This window comes from Chionomys nivalis, unplaced genomic scaffold (genome assembly GCF_950005125.1).
Source record: "Chionomys nivalis unplaced genomic scaffold, mChiNiv1.1 scaffold_75, whole genome shotgun sequence".
NCBI classification, from domain to species: Eukaryota; Metazoa; Chordata; class Mammalia; order Rodentia; family Cricetidae; genus Chionomys; species Chionomys nivalis.
Window position 1 is genome coordinate 55,001 of NW_026646889.1, and position 17,721 is coordinate 72,721.

General features: G+C 47.1%; 1 long non-coding RNA gene across 1 annotated transcript; it reads left to right on the forward strand.

Moving 5' to 3' along the window:
• The first annotated feature begins 4,670 nt into the window (after positions 1 to 4,670).
• Positions 4,671 to 9,721, forward strand: LOC130869088 (uncharacterized). Its single transcript, XR_009056619.1, has 3 exons — positions 4,671 to 4,745; positions 7,097 to 7,194; positions 9,520 to 9,721. It is a non-coding gene; the product is annotated as an uncharacterized LOC130869088 (long non-coding RNA).
• The last annotated feature ends 8,000 nt before the right edge of the window (positions 9,722 to 17,721 follow it).

The window sequence follows — 17,721 nt, forward strand, 5'->3', positions numbered from 1 at the left end:
GGGAGAAGAACGAGCGGGAGGAGGGCGGCGGGTGGCCGGAACCGAGAGAGGCCACCCGTCGGGAAACGCCGAGCCGCCGCGAGACGGACGCGCTCCCGCGCGACGCACCGCGCCTACTGACCACGCCGCGGTTCCAAGCCGGCGGCCGCGGGCGGGCGCTCGAGAGCGGGTGCGGGGCCGCGGCGGGCCCCCCCACACACGCGGCAGCGAGGCGCAACGCCGGGGAGAGCGGGATGATCCCGGACCCGCTCCGGGCGGGGTCGGAAGACCGGGAACCGGCAGAGCGGGAGACGACACACCGCGCCAACGGGCTTGGCGGGAGAGACGGGCGGCGGGCCGCCCCCGGACGAGAGGCGGAGGCGGAGGGGACCGGGACGCCGCGAAAAGCCGGGCCGCGCGCGTGCTCGGAAACGCGGCGGGAGAGGCGGGAGGGGGAGAGAGGCGACGACACGCGGACGGTCTTCCCCTCGAGGGACGGGAGGGGGGACGCCGCGGCCCACGACGCACGGACGGGCCGGACCTCGGGGACGGGGAGAGTCATCGACCGGAGCCCCCACCGTCGCCGCACCGGAGGGAAAAAAGAGCACGCAAGTGGGGGGTATCTCACCGCCAGGCACCCAACCCGGTGCGGTGGCGGTTCCCCACACGAGACGCGCCTTCCCGTAGGACGACGACGACGGGGCCGGAAGAGTCCCCAGACGCACCTCGGCCGGCGGACCCACCGCCACGCCGCAGACGACGGACGTCCGCTAAGCCTCCTTCCCTCGCGAGGTTCCCGAAACGCGCGAAGCCCGCCTCTCTCGCACCCTCTCGCACGGACCCACCGCCGAGACAGACGCGCCCGCCGCCGCCGAAGGACCCTCCGGCGGCGACGGGCCCCGACGCGTCCGGCGACGCGCCGGGAGACGACCGACCGCCGTTCTCCAAAGGCCGCACCCGAGAGAGAGGTCACGACCCCGCAAAGCCAGAACCGGATCCCCGGCCCCGAGGAGGGACGGGTCGACCGCTGCTCCCCAACCGTGGGAACGCTGCCGGGGAGGTGGGAGCGAGGCGACTCCCACACGGCACACAACACGAGCGACGCACGCACGCGACGCGCGCAGCGAGGCCGCGGTCCGCGGGAACGGCAAAGACGGGGAAGCGCGGGAGGGACCGCTCGCGGCGGGCACGGACGGCGGACGGGTGGGACCCGGGAGCCCACCGCCACCCAGCCCCGCTCTTCCCTGCTCGGCTCCGCGCCCCGACCGAGGCGCGTACGCACCCTCGGGGGAGCGGGGAGATCGGGGTCCCGCGGCACTCGGGCGCGCGCACACGCGGCCCCTTCGTTCCCCGCCACGGGTAACACGTCCCGGGCTCCGGCACGACACGCCGGCGTCACGACACGCTCTCTTGTCCCGCGTGGTTCCTCCCCGGACTCGGAGCGAGGAGGCGCGGGCCGCAGTGGGCGACACAAACGCTCGGGTTTCCCCCCCCAAAGACGGGATGCGGCGAGGGGCACCCGGCCGAAGCTACGCGCATCGGGAGGTCAGGGCGTGCTGGGGCGACCAGGCGGGCCGACGGGAGACCCCAAGCACGCCCCCGCTCATCGGATCGCTAGAGAAGGCACTTTTTTCTCACTGAGGGCGGGCGGGACGGACCCGGCCCGACGAGCCTCCGGCCGCGGCAGCGCAAGAGCCGGGGGAGCGACACACACACCGCTCGATGATCTCGAGCGCAGCGAGGCGGGGGGGCCTGCGGTATCGGCAAGGCTTTTACTTCCTTTCCGGGGCGCGTTCTTGAGCGTTCGCGGACACAGGGGACCGGACCGAGAGAAAACAATGCACAAAGCGGTCCCCCGAGAGCCAGGCCTGCCTCTCCAGGAACACCCACCGGGTCTAACACCAGGCGGGGAGGCATTCTTGTCAATCGACAGACCACCCACCTTTAACGGTGAGAAGAAAAAGGCCGGCCGCGACCGCTCAACACCACACAGCGCTCACAGCCTACGGGAGAAGGCAGCGCACGGTGGGCCGCTCGCCCGACGTCCTCCGCTCACGGAGGGGAACCTCAGAGAGCCTCTTACCGCTTCGCCTCGACCCCCTTCATCATCGGGGTCATCTTAACCCAACGAGAGCACACCTCGCAGAGGAACACCGCTAAAGGCCGGACCGCGCACAGAAGGCACACGTCAGAGAACCGGGAAACGCCGCCGCCGCTCAGAACCGGGCACCTCTGAAGATCGGCCTGGAACGCTCCAGGAGCACCAACGAGGATGGCAAGCAAGACGCGTGCACGCGAGCCCGCTCGGGAGGGACACACGTGACGCGGCACATCAGCCGACCCTCCCCCGGCTCGGAGGGAGGAGGGCTAAACAGACCACACACGGTGGGCAGAGTGAAACGCGCGACGGGGGGAACAGAGCCCCCGGCGCGCCTCACAGGAACCCCCACGAACCACAGCGAGCAGTGCGGAGGGGCTTTCACAGGGCTCAGGCCGGATAACCGCACCCCTGCCTTCCACACACCACCGGTAAAAGGTGGGGAGGAGAGACGAGGGGCCCGCTGGCAGAACGAGAAGAGCGGCCGCCATTCGCCATGAATGTCCGTCCCTCGCCTGGCGCGGCTTAGGCCTCCGGCCCGAATGAACACAGAGCGGGGGCACCACATCGATCGACAAAGCAGAACCGGGAAGAAACGAGCGACAGAGCATCAACACATGCCACCAAAAAAAAAAAAAAAAAAAAAAAATTGAAAAAAAAAATTGAAAAAAAAAAAGGAAAACCCTTCACACCTCCACAACCAAAAAAAAAACAGCGGTGGGGTCCACGGGGAAATCCAAAAAAAAAATGTGCACTCGGGAGGCACATAAGGCAGCAGAAGGGTCAGACTGAGTAACCCTCCCCCCCCGCAAGGACTCATGGAGGCTCGGGAGCTCCACAACGAGGGAGGGGGAAAAAACAGTGCGCTCGGGAGGCACTGGGGAAGCAGAGGACCGGGGGGGGACCCACCCAGTCCATGGAGACTCGGGAGCTCCACGATCTGATCCCAAAAAAAAAAAAAAAAAAAAAGCAAGCAACGGGACGGTAAGGGAGAAGCATCGAGAGACAGTTCCCACCATCCAAACAGCACGGGCGACAGACCACAAAGCGGGGACGCCTGACACGCTTCACCACGGGCAAAAAAAAAGCAAGGAAGCCAGTCACCTCAGAAAGCCACTCGGGAAAGCACGCACGGGCCCAGTCCCAAAAGGCAGCGAGAAACCCGGGGACAGCAGGCTGGGCTAGGCGGGAGAAAAAGCACCCAGCGAGAGCGAGGCTCAGAAGAGAGACCGCCACCTAGCGTCCTTTAATGTCACCCAATTAAAGGACAGCGTGTCAGCACCTATCTGCAGGTACAATAAGGACAGATAGTAACCATTAGAAGAATGACAACAGGTCCGGGGAGTCATTCACAGACCACACAGAACTCCTGAAAGTGAGGCTGGGTGAAATGTCCCAAAAATGTCCCCATAAACAAGAGAACCGACCCTCAAAGGAACAACTGGTCGACCTCATAACCATGACAGGACCGAGAGAGCGAGGTGGACATGCCAGAAAGCCGGGCGCCCAGCCTCCTCCCGGCCGAAGACCCTGCGACCAGCCGCTAGGGATGGAGACGGGCAAGAAGAAAAACTTGGGGAAAAAAAAAAATAAAATCTCGAGTCCAAGAAACCGGGGACCAGTGAACAGGGAAGCCGGGGACCACCACCTCCTCTCGGCCTCAGAATGGCAAGGCCCGCCGCTGAGGACCGAGGGTTCTGGCAAGAGGAAAAAAAAAAAAAATTCATAAAAAGCTCCGAGAGTCCGAACCAGGGAAGCGAGAAAGCCGGGACTACAGCCTCCTCTCGGCCTCAGGATGGCAAGGTCCGCCGCTGAGGACCGAGGGTTCTGGCAAGAGGAAAGAAAAAAAAATTCATAAAAAGCTCCGAGAGTCCGAACCAGGGAAGCGAGAAAGCCGGGACTACAGCCTCCTCTCGGCCTCAGGATGGCAAGGTCCGCCGCTGAGGACCGAGGGTTCTGGCAAGAGGGGGAAAGAAAAAAAAAAAAAAGTCCGAGACCCCAACGAGTCCGTGACAGGGCAGCGGGGAAGCCGGGATCAACCAACGCCTCCTCTCGGCCGAGGGTCGCCGGGTCCCAGGGCTCTTCGAAGAGAGTTTAAAAGGCAAGGGAAAAACAACTTTTAAAGCCGGGGTACTTCACCGATCCTGGGCCCGGGTAGACTCGACACCTAGCGGGGGTACGCCAACGACTTATGCCTTCTGGTCGACCCGCTCAAGTCTCCCAGCACCCTTCCCATCTGTTCCTTTCACTCGGTTCCAGCCCCAGCGCACCCATGGGTGACTCTTCCGGCACAACCTCCTACACAGAGACCGTTCCCAAGCACGACACCAACTCCGGGACACACCCGCCTGCCGGGCCGGGACTCTCTTCACTCTTTCCGCCTCACAAAAGCCATTTCGCCCCGTCCTCGTCAACGACCGAGGACCAGGAGCGTTGCACAAAAAAGGCCACCGCTAGGTGGCGCCCGACAACCGACCGACATACATCGCTCGCTCGCTCGGCCGCGGCGTCTTCACCTTCTCTGGCGTTACAGCGTCCTCCCACGCTCACGCCCGGAGGCGACACGGGCCCACAACAGGACAGGGAACCCCCCTGTCGGTTCCCCCACCCCACCCCCGAACACGGTGAACGCGGGCCGGCCCGGACATTCGGGGCGACGAAAACGAAAGTACGACCGAGACCACAGGCAGCTGGGAAAACAGGCGAATCAATCGCTCACGGGAAACAAAGAGCGTGTCTGACCGTTCATCGGTGACAGGACTAGGTGGGGGGCCAGGGGCTTCTGCCACAATTAGGCCATGGTGAGAGGGAGGGAGGGAGGGAGGGAGGGAGGGAGGGAGGGAGGGAGGAAGGAAGGAAGGAGGCAAGGATCAGAGCAGTGAATATACAGGTGCACAGTCCTTACACCAATATTGACTGCAGATAGAAAATAAGAGGAAGAAGAAAAACACACACACCCACAGAATGTCACCAAAGGGACAGCCTGGTCTATAAAAGTGAGTTCCAGGAGAGCCAGGGCTATTACATGAAATTGCCTGAGTTCAGATCAACAATTTCTCAACTCCAACAACGATGTTTACAGGAAAGGCAACAGATGTGTACATCAAGGAAAGCCAGTGGAGCCGTAGGCACACCCTTCACACACTTTGAAACTTCTCTGTTGCAAGGTCACAGAGTTAGGAAAGGATCTTGATCTTGAACTTTCCTTAATAGTAAGTCTGTGTGTGTATCACACTCAAGCCAAGTGCCCTCAGAGGGTCTAGGCTATGGCTCCCTTCACAAACATTTGAAAGGATCAGAGCACTGAATATACAGATGCATGTTAATTACACCAACGATGACTGGAAAGACACCTAAACTAACACACACACACACACATTCCACAGGATTTGGTGTCTAGCAGATAAAATGAACTCCAGTTTAAAAACCATGTAAAATCGAATAATCTTGAAAGACACGGAACTAGAAAGAAGAGAAACTGGGAAGTTTCCCTTGAAAACAATGGCACCGGAAACTACTTCCAGACACTCTTAGAATTTCTCAGACAGGCAGGCAAAAATACTAATACACAAATAAATGATCAAATTAGGTCATCAGGCAGCCACCTCACCTGCCTCAGAAATTTTATAATGAGCTGTTACAGCAATCAATATAGGCATGTATCTTACCTGAAGATTGGCATATGCTCCCTGAGGGACCACACCTGAGGGACTGCACACTCCTTTCAGCAGGCTTCAGTTGATAGGAAAGTGCTGGGTAGAATCATGTGCTGGTGGACTTACTGGTCAAATGTTAAGTACTTTGATAACATCTGTTGATAACGTTGAAAGACAAAGCAAATCTCACTGTGATTGCTTAGTCACACAGGTGGGAGGGGTTTTCAGGAGTTTACTCACATTCCTTTAAAAATATTTCCTGGGATGGGTGTGGTAGCTATGCCTTAATCCAAACACTGAGGAGGCCGAGGAAGGCAGATCTTTGATTTGAAATTCGGCCTGGTGTATTTAATGAGTCCTAGAATCCCCTGTGTTTCTGAGCAATGGTTGTGCATGCCTTTAATCCTAGCATTTGGAAAGCAGAAGCAGGTGGATCTCTATGAATTTGAGGCCAGCATGGTTTACAGAGCTAGTTTCAATACAGCTGTTCCACAGAGAAACACTGTCTCAAAGGATAAAAATGCTTCTGGGCTGGACTTGGTGATACATAAACAGAATCTTAAAAAAAAAAAGAAAGAAAGAAAAGCAAAGCCAGTGGTGGTTGCTCACGCCTTTTATCCCTGCACTTGGGAGGCACCGACAGGTGAATCTCTGTGAGTTCAAGCCAAGCCTGGGCAAGCATGTGGTTCACCCACTGACAAAAAAAATAAGTCAAAACATTTATAGACATAAAATAATAAAGTGATGGTGGAGGGAGAAAGCACATAAGGTACATATCCAAGCTTCAACCAAGTTATTAGAAGCATTCTGGGCAGAAAACGCAGAATTTCTATTTACTCAACCAGGGCCACAAAAATTGTCAGAGCATGCAGCCAATCAGAATTATCGGCAATAGCCTAATTTGCATGAAAAGAATTGCTTGATGGGAAATGGTAGGCAAAGGTGCTCACCATAACCGTAAGAGAACTCCTTCTGCATGGATATTCAGAGACCAGCAAGTTACTAAACAGCTAGGTTTTCTTTTATTTTTTTTTTGTTTTATTTTTGTGTTTTGTGATTGTGTCTTTGGGGCTTGTCTTGTACCTAGCTCTATGTAGGCCAGGCTGGTCTTAGGGTAACAGAAACCTGCCTGTCTCTGCCTCCTTAGTGCTGGGATTAAAGGTGTCTTGCTACCATCATCCAGTATCTTTTTTTCAGTTTTACATAGGAGTAAAGTGTACCTATACACTTCTTATTTTGAGCTTAAATATTAATTTTTCAAATCTACTTTTAAGGATATCTAGCTCTGTAACTTAGTTATAGATCTAAACAAAGTAAATGGAGATTTTCTACCCTAATATTTTCTTTTTAATGAAATTTATAGTTTCATGTACATTGGTGTTTAGCCTGCACGTATGTCTATAAGAGTGTTGGATGTTGGATTCCCCTGGACTGGACTTGGAGACAATTGTGAGCTGCCATGTGAGTACTGGGAGATAAACCCGGGTCCTATTGAAAAACAGTAAATTCTTTTAATTGTGGAGCCATCTCTCCAGCCCTAACTGGGAGTTTGTTTTGGTTTTGGTTCTGTTTTTGCTTAGTAATAGTATGAGATTAGCTACTTTGGCTTCCAAAATATCATATATTTTTTTAAAAATGTGCTATAGGGCTGGAGAGATGGCTCAGAGGTTAAGAGCACTGACTGCTCTTCCAGAGGTCCTGAGTTCAATTCCCAGCAACCACATGGTGGCTCCCAACCATCTGTACTGAAATCTGGTGCCCTCCTCTGGTGTGCGGGAATGCATCGAGGCAGAATGTTGTATATATAATAAATAAATCTTTAAAAAAAAATGTGCTATAGTGTTTTCCCAGGGGTGTCTGGTCCCCTGGAAATGGAATTATAAACAATTGTGAACTGCCTTTTGGGTGCTAGGAATTGAACCAGGTCCTTAGGAGGAGCAGTCAAATGTCCTTGAGCCCTGAGCCATCCTGCAGCCCTAGTTACATTTTTTTTTTGAGACAGGATTTGTCTGTGTAACAGTCCTGGCTGTTCAGAAACTCACTTTGTAGACCAAACTTCCTTGAAGTCACAGAGAACCACCTGCTTGTCCCGAGTATTAGGATTTAAGCCATGTGCCTAACCTACCTATTCTTTTATCTTAATGTTTCAGTCCTTTTTGTTCTTTTTTTTAAAGATTTATTTATTTATTATGTATACAGTGTTCTGTTTGTATGCTTGCTAGCCAGAAGGGGGCACCAGATCGCATTTACAGATGGCAGTGAGCCACCATGAGGTTGCTGGGAATTGAACTCAGGAGCTCTGGAAGAGCAGCCAGTCCCCTTAACCTCTGAGTCATCTCTCCAGCCCCTTTTGTTCTTATCTTCCTGGTTGCTCAGATTTCTGAGTTTGTCATAACCATTCTCTTAGCATGATAAAGTTTGATTTCTCACTCTGCAGGCAAAAGGGACACACAGTATAATATATGCAATGACATGTTCATCTTGGGTGTCAATTACTGAAAAATGTATTTTGGAACAGATTTCTTTCATATGTATTTAGCCTAGAGCTATTTATGTGGGCCAGGATGTCCTACTCCCTGATACCTGCCTGCCTCTATCCTCCTCCTCAAGTTCTCCAACTAATAGTGGGCACCACCACGGCAGCCAGTTTCTCTTTGATGTCTGTCCTACAATCACAAACAATCACGATCCTATTTACTCAGTATAACATATACCATTGATCGTGGGATTCAGGTTAATGACTACATTTCTAACACAAATTTGGAGAACAGTGTCACACTGGACTAGACAGAAGACCCTGGCCTGAGCTGTCTAATGATATTCAGCCACCTGGTTTCCTAGATTTTTCAATGATCTGAAAGACCTTTGGATTTTTGCCAGGTAGAGGGGTGAGCCTCAATGGAGAACAAATGTGCCTTTCTTTTAGGGTTAAGGTTGGGTTTCTTTTTGTGAGAGGAAACTTGCTTTCTTGTGGGCCAAGGCAAATGTGGGAGAAGACACTGCTCAGGTGCACCAAATTTTTCCTACCACAGGTGGTATCTTACACCGTACCTGGTATGAACATCATTTTCACAGGACAAGCACATAACAGCCTTTGGCCAGAAGAGGGAGCCACAACACAATTGATCATATACTTCCCCTCCATCAACCAACAGTCTATGAACTTATTGGAAAATGAGTTAATGCTGGTATAAAGGGAAAAAAGAAACATATTGATAAAGTGAATCTAATGATATTGTATACTCATCTATGAATTCCTCATTCAGCCATCATCAGAGAGGCTTCATTCATCCTGCAGCAGATGGGAACAAACACAGATGCACAGCCAGGAATTACACAGAGAGTGAGAGGATATCTCCATGAAATCCAAGAACTTAGAGATCAGGAAACCCCATGAAAGAAGACTTGGAAAATAGTTTATGATACTGAGGGAATGGTGAACACCAAGATAACTAAGTCCTATAAATAAGCATGAGCAAAGCTCATGGGATTTCAGAGTGTGTCAATGAGTGTGGCTCTGGTCCTTGTGCCTTCTCTTGGGATCTTTACCTACTGCTGGTTTGTTTTGTCAACTTTGATGTTGTAACTGTTGCTTTATCTGATATTTTAATTTCTTATAATTTTAAAAATTAATAAATGATTTAATAAATAAAAGCACTTTTTAGACACTACTATAAAGGTTAAAAACTGAATTGTCACTTATAACTGCTGGGAGAGAAATAACCACTTTTCTCCACTAGAGTGACCATTAATATCCAGGACAAGCCTCATGTTGTCTCTTCACAGCAACAGAACCCTGATTAAGGCATTAGATTGGCCTTGTTGGAGGAAGTGTGGTCAAGACACAGCCTCATGTCCATCCACTTCCTGCTGCCTTCTAATCAAATTGTAGCCAGCACCATGTGTGTCTGTATGCCAACATGCTTCTGCCGTGATAATGAACTAAACATTTGAAAATATTCAAATAAATAAATGTTTTCCTGTAAAAAAGTTGGCACGGTCATGGTGTCTCTTCATAGCAATAGAAATCCTAAGACAGGGGATGTTTCTTTCAAACCACCACACTATTCGCAAAGTAAACACTAGGTTTTTTTCTGCAGAGTATCACCACTGGGTATAACAACCAGTGTGAAGGAGACACCCCATGCCCAGCAATAGATGACCAACTCAAAAAGAACTCAATGGCATTTTGCAGGTTGCTTGTCTCATAATGATTTGTCTGGGCATTTTTTCTTTTTTCTTTTTCTCTCAAATGTTTTGTGTATGTATTATGGTCTCTGATGTACACTTTATGGGACTTATAAAAGTATGCCATTTTATCTATGGGTATTTCATGTGCTTTTTTCTTTTTTTCTTTTTCTTTCTTTCTTTTTTTTTTTTTTTTGGTTTTTCGAGACAGGGTTTCTCTGTAGCTTTGGAGCCTGTCCTGGAACTAACTCTTGTAGACCAGGCTGGTCTCGAACTCACAGAGATCCGCCTGCCTCTGCTTCCCAAGTGCTGGGATTAAAGGAGTGCGCCACCACCGCCCGGCTCTTTTTTGCTTTTTCTTTTTTTTTTTTTTTTTTTGTTTTGTTTTGTTTTTTTGGTTTTTCGAGACAGGGTTTCTCTGTAGCTTTTGTTCTGTCCCAGAACTAGCTTTGTAGACCAGGCGGGCCTCAAACTCTCAGAGATACGCCTGCCTCTGCCTCCTGAGTGCTGGGATTAAAGGCGTACGCCACCACCGCCCGGCCTTCATGTATGTGCTTTTTTTCTTGGTTTTTTTGTTTTTTGTTTTTTTTTTTTTTTTTTTTTGGCTTCTGCTTCATCTTACTTGATTTTCTTTTTACATTTTGTAAGACAGGGTTTCTCTGAGAAACAGTCCTGGCAGTCCTGGAACTTACTCTGTAGATCAGGCTGGCCTTGAGCATCCTTTGGGTGGGACCAGGTGGGATTGATCATCTTTTGGGTATAGACTCAAAAAGGGTATTGTTGGGTCTTGAGGTAAGGTTGTTTTCCTAATTTTTAAGGAGTTATTTATTATGTATAAACTGTTCTGCCTGTATCTTGTATATGTCCCTGCAGGCCAGAAGAGGGCGCCAGATCTCATTAATGGTGCTTGTGTGCTACCATGTGGGTTCTGGAATTTAATTCAGGACCTTTGGAAGAGCAATCACTGCTCTTAAACTCTGAACCATCTCTCCAGCCCGTTTCCTAATTTTCTAAGAATATTGCCATAATGATGGGTGGTGGTGGTCGCGCACACCTTTAATCCCAACCCTGGGGAGCAGAGGCACACGTATCTCTGTGATTTCAGGGCCAGCATGGTGTACAAGAGCTAGTTCCAGGACAGGCTCCAAAGCTACAGAGAAACTCTGTCTCAAAAAACAAAAACCAAAAGCAAACAAATAAAAATTGCCAAACTGATATCCAAAGCGGCTGTACCAGCTTGCACTTCCACCAGCAATGGAGGACTTTTCCCTTTATCCCACATCCCCTCAGGCATGAGGTGTTATCCATGTTTTTAATTTTGGCCATTCTCAGAGTGGTTTGATTTGTATTTCTCTGATGGCTAAGAATGTTGAGCATTTCCTTAAGTGTCTTTCAGTAATTTTAGATTCATCTGTTGGGAGTTCTCTGTTTAGGTCTGCACCCCATTTTTATTGGATTATTTGTTCTTTTAATAACCAATTTCTTGAGTTCTTTCTATATATCCCAATTAATCTCCCCATGAGTCATATATATATACATATATATATATGTCTTTAAACAAAGTATGATTTATAATTTAAAGGAACAAGCAAAGTACCCAATTTTTGGATTATTTACTTTTGTTGTTTCTGCTAACATAAAAAATAAATTTTTAATAATAATTTTTGTCATCTCAGACATTATCAAAATGGACAATATTAACTTGTAAATTTCTTAAATATAGACTGTCTAATCTTCCACTAGGAAATGCAGCCACTTATACTTTTCCTGCATTTCTCAGCCCAGGATTACCTGCAATGTCCCTTAGAGCATCAAGAAATGTTAGCTGATGTCATTAACACATGGGCACATGAACACTGCATGTATACACACAATGGAGGAAGAATAACAAACAATATCAATGCTCAAGAAATGGAGAACAGGGCTGGAAAGATGGCTCAGTGGTTAAGAGCATTGCCTACTCTTCCAAAGGTCCTGAGTTCAATTCCCAGCAACCACATGGTGGCTCACAACCATCTGAAATGAGATTTGGTGCTCTCTTCTGGTAAGCAGGTATATATGCCAGCAGAACACTGCATACATAATAAATAAATAAATCTAAAAAGGAAATGGACAACATATGGAGTTTTTTTCAAACTTATTTTATTCAACATCATCTCATGAAAATAGCTTTTCATAAAACATGCATTTTTAAATTTTTGCCTTAAATTATACACTGTTCCTGGACAATAAAGTCCACAGCAGATCAGAGAATGCACCCCTTCTTTCAATGACAAAACAACATTTCACCTCTTCAAGAAAATAAACAATCTAAAAAAAAAAGGAGCAATAAGTACTCATCTCTTTATTATTTTCCTAAGTGCATAAAGAACAGAAAACCATGTGCTTGTTTTCTGAGGTACAATTTACATACCCTGTGGGAGTGGTCTTGAGCATCTCTGGGGAGGGGCTTTCTCAGAGGTGGAGTCTGGACTGAGGAAACTCCCAGGGGAGGGGGTTGGGGATGAAACTTCCACCCAAACATCCCAGACTCTTTTGGTATATGGATGCCAGGTGCTTGGAATGAAATTTCCACCAAACATCCCAGACTCTTGTGGTATATGGATACCAGGGACTGAGGCGAAGCTTTCACCCAAACATCCCAGACTCACGCCTGGTTCATATCTGGCTGCTTCCTGAAGGCATGGGTGATGTGTGGGAGGGGAGAGCTGGGAGTTGGTGGACTCACCCTCAATGGGACCTGTGGCTGGAGAGATATGCTGTTAACTGCCATTCTGGAGACCTTAGGCATTTGTTCCTTGAGGGAAATGAGAAGGCAGGTTGCTAGGAGAAACATCTGTTTCATCTGTTATCATCTGTTTTGTTGTACTGACAAAGATGAGTGTGCCAGGAAGAAGAGCAGATAGGCGCTTCATTGTGGCATCTTGGAGAACTGGAGGGTGGTAAGAACTAACTGCTGGAGAGACCAAGTATTCTGAATATGTGTCCACTTGAGACTGGAGAAATGGTAGTCATATGGTGTCCCAGAATCTTGGCAGTCGAAGTGTTGACCCCTCACTGTGTGAGGTGCTGTTCATTGAGGTTCAAGAGAACTGGGAACTAAATGTTTGAGGAGTACTCTGTCTCTGGGGGAGAGAGGTGCTGTGGCAAGCCTCCAACATGCCACCACTTTTGTGGGCACCAGAATGAGTTTGCAAAAGTTCCACATGTGGTTTCTCATTGACCTGGTGACCTGAGGCCAGTCCCAGGAGGGGACTTCATGCTATTGCCTCTCCCAGCCTCTTAAGTCAGTCTTCATTTTCCATTCAAAGTGCCATCATTTTCTTTAAGAATTTTTTATTTATGTACTTTTTAAATATTTATTTATTTATTATGTATACAATAGTCTGTATGTCTGCAGGCCAGAAGAGGGCACCAGACCTCATTACAGATGGTTATGACACCATGTGGTGGCTGGGAATTGAACTCAGGACCTTTGGAAAAGCAGGCAATGCTCTTACCCATTAGCCATCTCTCCAGCCCCTGTATTTTTTTTTTAGTTATGACTGCTTGCCAGAAAAGAGCATCAGATCTCATTACAGAGGGTTGTGAACCACCATGTGATTGCTGAGAATTGAACTCAGGATCTCTGTAAGATCAGTCTTATCTGCTGATCCAACTAATCTCTCCAGCCCCCCAATAATCATTTTCTTGCTTCTCACTTTTTCTATTAAGCAAGATCTGCAATTAAATACATTAATAATATTCGTTGTATTATTTGGATGAGAACAGGTCCCCATTGGCTCAGATATTTCAATGATTGGTGTTCAGATGGTGAACATGTTTGGGAAGAATGAGAAGGCATGGTCTTGTTAAGAGGAAGTGTGTCAATAGGGGGTAGGCTTTGAAATTTTAAAGTCCCTTACCATTTCTAGTCAGCTTACACTCTGTCTCTGCTTTAAGCTTGTGTCTGAAGATGTAAGATCTTAGTTACTGCTTTAACATCATGCCTGTCTTCATGACATCATTCTCCTTTCTACAACAGTCATAGACTCTAACCCTCTGGAACTGTGAGCCCTAAATTATAAAAGTTTCTTATATATGTTGCCTTGGTCATGATGTTTTGTTATGGCAATAGAAAAGTCAATAAAGCATTCATATTTTATGACAGAAATGTTCATTTTTATAACTGAGCCTTTCATTACACTAATAAATCAACATCCTCATTTACTTAATAAAATTGTTTTGTCACCACTATTTTTCCCATTTAGTTCTCATGATTTTACTTCACACTTCAGCATCTTTGAAATAGCATGTTTACTTAACAGGTAATAACATTTTATTGACTGGTAAGTTTGTTTTAAAGTAACTCTGATAGAGAATATTTAAAAGTCATATTGTAATTATTCAGCCATGATGCAAATTGAAAATCACCTTTTTGAGTTGGGTGGTAGTGACACACATCTTTAATCTCAGCACTCAGGAGGCAGAGGCAGGTGGATCTCTCTGAGTTTGAGACCAGCCTGGTCTACAAGAGCTAGTTCCAGGACAGGCTCCAAAGCTACAGAGAAACCTTGTCTTAAAAAACCAAGGGGGGGGTCAGGGACCATTGTCCTAAAGATGATAGCAGGGACCATTGTCCTAAGGATGTTTGCAGAGAGCCCCACATCCCAACTATCTTGAGAACTGCTTATTAACGGAACCTGCCCCACATCCCAACTATCTTGAGAACTGTTTGTTAAGGGAACCACAAAAAGAATGTTTCAGCTTACACCAGGTGTGCTGACTGGTGACCGTTGCTACCCCCTACCCCCCACCCCAAGCCAAGTTCCTCATTCAAGGGCTATATAAGCCACAACCATTACCATAAGAAATGGAGACCTTGACAAGCGAATTTTGCTTGGTCTCTTTCTAATCTCTCTTGCCCATGATTCATACAGGTAGAACCTCTTCAGATCCCGAATAACTGGACCTGCTGGATGGGTCAAGGAGGAAATAAAAGAAGAATAAAAGAAAAAAATAAAGAAGAAAAGTATCTACATGGTGTGGATTGTCTATCATATAGTTGATCCTGGGCAGTAAAGTTAGCTAAAGACTATAATTATTTATATTCTAGGAAAATAAACTTGGTTCAGGAAAATTATCATTTATGTTCTTGTGGTATACTTAAAATTCATGTGAACTAACTTGGGTACAACTTAATCCCTTATGAAAGGTTCCTACATTTTTCAGTTAATAATTATATTAAGCATTCATTCAAAATAAATACTATAAAATATATAAATTATGTTTCTTGAAGTATTAATAGTATCAGAATCATGAAAACAGTCATAATATTTATTTATTGCTATTCTAATTTGGGAAGAATGGAATAGTAATTTCATTATCAGAAATATTGTATCTAAAAATGGATAGCATTTCCAACAATAATTTTGTTTCTATTACCTTAAGACTTTATTGTTATGTGCGCGGGTGTTGTGCCTGCATGTATATCTGTGAATCACATGAATTTTTGGTGCACATGGAAGTAGAAGAAAGAATCAGACCCCCAGGACCTAAATCTACATATGGAGAGCCCATATAACATAGAACAATAAGATAATTAAGAATGACAACAGCTGACTGATTATTTCAGAATAACAGAGTGGATTGATGGTGCTATGACAACATAGAAATGGCAAATGTATAAGGCGAGAGATATGACAACCACTCACACTTAATCACCCATGCGGGACACATGCATGCCATATTGGACCACATGATCAATACAACCATATATTATTTAACTATAAAAAATGTATAAGCAGAATTTAAAACTATACTTTATCATTAATAGAGATAAATGTGCTGAGCAGATAAAGATCCATATGCTAAAACTACAGATATTACTGAGAAATCCAAATGTACCATATGTAAGTAGTCATATGTTTTGTTCTAAGGTCAAAAGATTATTTAAATATTACTCTCAACATTCAAATGCCCTAAAGTCCCTTAAGAAAATTTTAAAAATATGTCTTGCTTAAATTTATTGATTTATTTAATGATTGTGTTTATATATGTATAGGTGCATGTATGTCATGGGGCATGTGTGGAGGTCTGAAGACAATTTGTGGGAGTTGGTCCTCTCCTTCCACCTCTAAGTTTTAGGAATCAAGCTTGGTGGTAAGTGCCTTCACCTGCTGCCTTAGTTTCTTTTCTATTGATGTGATAAGGAACTGGCACCAATGAAACCCACAAAAGAAACCATTTAATTCTAGGCTCATGATTCCATGACCATCATGGTGGTGAGCATGGCAGCAGGCAGGCACGTAGAGGAGCAGTAATTGAAAGCTTGTATCAACTTGGTTCACAAGCAGGAGCCAGAGAGAAGTAAATGAGAATGACTTGGGCTTTTGAAACCTTAAAGCCTACTTACTCCCAGTGACACACCTCCCTCAAGGTCACACCTTCCCCAACAGTCGCACAAGGACAGACTATACACTGAAATGTATGGGCCTAAAAGCACTATTCTCAGACCACTGCACTTGCAGGCCCGAAGACTCCAGATTGAAAATATGTTTATACAGTTCCCGTGGAGGCCTGGGGATATAGTTTATTGGGAGAGCACTTATCTAACATATCTGCATGTATGCCCGCAGGCCAGAAGAGGGCACCAGATCTCATTACAGATGGTTGTGAGCCACCATGCGATTGCTGGGAATTGAACTCAGGACTTGTGGAAGAGCAGTCAGTGCTCTCAACCACTGAGCCATCTCTCCAGCCCCTTATCTAACATTTACAAAGCCTAGGTTTAGTACCAAGCACTGCAAAACAAAGTCAGAGAAAGGCAAAGCCAGTCAAACTTCTATTCCCCCGTTACAGCTGAGCTTTGAAAAGCCCTGGTTTGTCATCCACCTCCACACATTTACTCTCTGACTCACCTAGAGTCTCAGAAGTCAGATCTATTCCAGACACAGCTTGACAAGAATAAACCAGTCATTGGAAAGAAACATGTCCACAAAACCCTCTGAAATTTGCCTGGCAAAAGGGGAGAGCAGAGAGCTTTGGTCTCTGCTCTTGTGTCCCCTCTCCCAAACCAAATCTGCAAAGGCACACTACTCACCAAGGCACATGGCCTCTGCTGTTGGCTCAATCCACCGCCCCAGCAGGGGCTCTGCCACTTCCTCAACCCCACTGAGAGGAAATTTATTTTCCTGTTATCAAGAAGAATCCCTTCCCTCCCACAACAATGTTTTCTGCAGCCTTGTTTAGCTGAGCTGGGATACCTGCAGTGCATCAAGAAGGAGAAGAGGTCAGTACATGAGGAAGGGTGCAGGACTGCATATGGTGCAATACTTCATTAACTCTAAGTGCTAGAACTCACAGCAACAGAGAGCTTCACAGACTTCTTACAGAAGCTTACTAGTTTCAAGAGAACCCATTCTGTTTAAGACAAGACTTAAAAGAAATTTTCCTGACAGAGGGAGTCCTTCCTCTTCCTCTCTGTACCTGAGAAGCAGTTCCTGACAGAGGGAGTCCTCCCTCTTCCCCTCTGTACCTGAGAAGCCATTCTTGACATTGTGCTCCCCAGGAAGCATTTATTTATCTATTTATTTATCTGTTCAGCCCAACTCCTATTGATTTGCACACAGACTCCTTGTGCATTTTGCCTCCTCCTGGTGTTCTCCAGCAATACTGCTACTCCTCTAACCAACACTATCACCTGTTTATTTTCACAGGGAGCAGCATACCCTTCACAAAGTCACTTAAGGTTGATATAACCAGTCTGGAGGAGGTAGTCACACCTCCAAATCCCTGATTATCTAAATTGCTCATTTACAA